Below are 4322 nucleotides of genomic sequence, written 5' to 3'. Positions count from 1 at the left end.
CCTTAAGGAAAGTTGAAACCGTTCCTTAAAATTACTGTATTATGTTGATTTCATTAAGGATACTGTTCAGTACAGTAATCAATTTTGTATGGTTGGTTGTAGTATTCTTTAGGCCCCAGCTTTACTTTTCATGTATTCCTATTGATCCCTTATGTAATTCTATTTGAACTTACTTTGGTTCAATTTTAAACTCTCATTGAAGAATATACAGTACTACTACTTGTAAGCAGTGTTGCCTGTGGAACTTATGTATATCAGTATGATGGCAATCCTTTATAGAATACTGTATAAACTTTTTCTTCGTGAGCAGTGATGCAGTGACGGCACATTGATAAAAAGCTATTGTTTTATGGTAAAAAGGAAGTACTCGGAAAATAGAAATTATCACATCTCATTATCATCTCTTCTTAAGCCTATTGATGCACAGGGCTTTGGTTAGATTTCACCATTCGTCTCTATCTTAAGATTTTATATTCAATACTTCTCCATTCATCATCTCCTATTTCACACTTCATAGTCCTCAGCCATGCAGGCCTGGGTCTTCCAACCCTTCTAATGCCTTGTGGAGCCCAGTTAAACGTTTGGTGAACTAATTTCTCTTAGGGAGTGCAAAGAGCTTGAATCACATAATGATATATCCATGTTTATTAAGCATTTTATTTCACTTATCTTTTCTTTAGGGTGCATTGCCTCTCGTTCTCATATTTGAACCTATGCCTGACCAAGAAGTAGATCTACGCGACATATCAAGGAAAATGCAGAACTTCAATGTAAATATTACTGTTAAGAATAAGAAATTTGATGGTCGAAGATTAGTCGTAATTAAGGGACCGGAGAAGTATGCAGGTACAGTACAGTACAGTGATCTGAATTTAATGTTTTTTTTCATTATGTTTGTTCACTTTAACTATATATTTATATTTGGTCTAATCAAAATATAAGATTTATTGACACTAATATTTACTTAAAGTTGGGTAATATTCTTAAAAATTGACTGAATATTATAAAAATTAAGAATGAAGTTTCAAGTTAGCAAGAACATGACTTTTATGAATGTCGCTAAAAGCTTTTAAAGAAATGCCAGATTTTATAAGTTTAATCTCCGAATTTCAATAAAAGTTTTGTACGTACAACAGCCTTTAATCCAGTCGGGGTTTTCAGACAAATTTTACGAGGCTTGGCGTATCATCACTAAAGCCGAGAAAGAGCCGCCCAAGGCCCGCATTCCGTCAAACTATCATATATCTGAAGCAGGCCTGTATGGACTAACCAGTAAGTTTTTGGGTTCTAACTATTAATTTTACTTTTTTTCAGTTATATTCTTGATTTTTTTAAATTGAATTTTGGTAAATTTTCATTAGCCTTCATTTTTATCATATGTACTGCATTTTATTTTTGTATACAACAGTTTATTTTTTTTTTCTCTTCATTCCAGTCTGTATATTGCCATTGTTTTCTGTTTACTAAAGGAGTCTCTAACTACTAGTTTTACCTTTTTTCAGTTATATTCTTGATTTATTTCAATTGAATTTTGGTAAATTTTCATTAGCCTTCATTTTTATTATATGTACTGCATTTTATTTTTTTTTTACAACAGTTTATTTTTTTCTCTTCATTCCAGTCTGTATATTGCCATTGTTTTCTGTTTACTAAAGGAGTCTCCCCATAATTCACTACTATTTTTCCCTTTTGGAGCCCCTTGGGTTATAGCATCCTGCTTTTGGAACTATGTAGTTTAGTCAATAATAATAATAACAATGTTACGTGATTAATGTACCTTTTCATTTATCAGTGACACTAGCAGATCTGAACCTTGGCCATTGGTTAGGGGGCAGTGGAAACAGTTCACCATGCACCCCAGCACCTCCCCAATTGCATTCCAGCTCTCAGTGGGGAGTATCCCCTTCACCTTCGAGTAGCCAAATCACTTCTTTTCCTCGCTCACAGTATAATTCCCATGCCCTAGATCCTAATAGTGAGTATTGTGCAAGGGTTTCCCTGTAGATTTTATTTTTGTGTTGTTTTATTTAATTTTTTAATATGCAAATTCAATTTGATTTCTACTGTATTGACTTTTAGTATACTTTGTAAATTGTAACAAAATACTTCTTGAGTAGGTAAGATTCCTTTAGATATGCTTGATATTGACTCACAGATTATAACAATTTTCACGGGTAATATTTGTGCCTTCTCATTCTTTAACTATTCTGTAGAATGTTCAAATGCTGTGATGACTTTTATGGTAGGGTTATGTTGGCATTTGAATTATTAAATATGTACAATGTATTCCCTAAGCACGGTATGTTGTGTGCCCAACTGATATTGCCCAATATCAATGTTGTCCCCTGCTATACAATTGGGTTTCTTGAGCAAACTTTTTCCAGTATGTAATAGATATGATGTCCCCTACTATCTATACAAATGCATTTCTTGGTCAAAGTATCCTGTCTTTTATTTTTTATCTCTCACCAATGAATGCTGATCACTTGAAATTGTCACCTTTGTTTTTAATGATTCACAGCTGAGAAGCATAATTGTAGGCCATGCCATGTTGCATTAACATTAGCTGACAGTGTATGCATTTAATTCACTGAAAATTATTTCAAAATAGAATCATTTGTTATAGATTATGGGGATTTGAAGTACAGAAAATATTTATAGATCAAATCGTATCCAACCAAAACTTGCTGTGCTCTTTAGTTAACTAATGACCTAGTTAATTGATCATGTTGACTCATTGCAGTGAAATTTGTGTGAAATTCATGTGTGATGCTGTATTATAGGAGAATCTAAAAATGTTAATACTCGTTCAGGAAACCAGTTGTTGTGTGAATAATTTTGATTCACAGTTTTTAAGAAAACGAATATCAAGTTCCAGTAGATAACTTTATTTGCTGTTTATCAGATTATTTTTAAAAATAAAAAGAATGAGTGGTGATTTCTTGTTTTACAACATGTAAACACTTTACATAAACAGGGTTCATGTGTTTATATATCTACTGGATTATGCAATACTGTATTGTTAAAATTTCTGATTTTATTCAGGAATTGCCTACGACACGAACAATTATCTTGGCAACGGGGTTCTCGACGGCTATAACAACAACTGCATCCTGTCCAAGTCATCGGGAAAGGGTGGCTTTTCCACCGGAATGAACCTCAATTCTTTAATCACGGGAATTGCACTTTCCAGCAGTGGTGAGGAAAGAGTAGATTTATAGAGAAATCAGCTGTTGTTACAATTTGTTGATAATTCAACTGTTTTTCTGCATGATATTAATAGTTTTATAATTTTTCATCACGTGTGGTTTAGAAATAAGATTTTTTATGTCATCTTAGCGACCTTGCCTTTCATTTTTAGATACTGTTTTAATCCAAGTGTGAAAAGTTTTTTTTTTTTTTTTTTTTTTTTTATAGAGTTCTAAGGACCAATAGTGAAACGCTTAAACTAAATTGTTTATTTTCTTCTAAAAAAGCCATTCATTTACATTAGCCACTTGTAGTCTTTACGAATCCTAGATAACGTATTTCATTCCATTTTCAAAAGATGTTGATTATCTTCATTAGTGTTCTAAGCATGTAACAATATTTCATGAACCTTGTAAAAAAGTGTTTAATCTAAGATTTACCTTATTCATGTTATTGTTTAAACATAATGTACTTCTTAGGTGTGTGTACAATATTCTAGTTGTTTAAATATATTTCTTCTTAGGTATGCACATTTAGTTGTTATAGTTTATCATGCTTATTTCACTTGTTTGAAGCCAAGTAGTGAGTTGTAAAAAGCCATATGTTTTTTTTATAAAATTGAACTATTTTTTTCAACTGGAGTTCTTTATACTACAGTACCACTTTTTCAAATATGAACATGTTTCCGATCCATATATTAACACTGGTCTTATTACTGTGCTATAGATCTTTACTTTTAGCTTGATTGATCACATACCACTTCCGCTGCTCCCTCCACTTCCCCTGGGCTGCTTTTATCCTATTTTCAACTTCAGCCTCACATCCTCCCTCCTGAGTAATAGTAGTTACCAAGTATCTAAATTGTTTTACCTATGACAGAGCCTCTGCTTTCATGTATGGCTATCCTGTCCCCACCTTCCTCACTTGCTCACCATAGCTTCAGTCTTATCCGCTTTTACCCTCAAGCCACCCATCTGTAAAGTCCCTTGCCACTCCTCAACCAAAGCTCCTCAACCCTTGGTTGTGATATTTTTCCAAAGTTTTCATAAACATCAAGCATATGTATAAAGATTTATACTATATGGAAATATAATTATTATTATTAATATTAATTGCGAAGCTACAATCCTAGT

At 32.8% G+C, this 4322-nt stretch overlaps 1 pseudogene; it reads left to right on the top strand.

Moving 5' to 3' along the window:
• The window catches only part of LOC137628504 (protein bicaudal C homolog 1-B-like), a 72676-nt pseudogene that overhangs the window by 31062 nt on the left and 37292 nt on the right, over nt 1-4322 (top strand).

This window comes from Palaemon carinicauda, chromosome 36 (assembly GCF_036898095.1).
Source record: "Palaemon carinicauda isolate YSFRI2023 chromosome 36, ASM3689809v2, whole genome shotgun sequence".
In the NCBI taxonomy this organism is placed as follows: Eukaryota; Metazoa; Arthropoda; class Malacostraca; order Decapoda; family Palaemonidae; genus Palaemon; species Palaemon carinicauda.
Note: the sequence above shows the minus strand (reverse complement) of the source record. Positions and strands in the feature narration are given on the sequence as shown.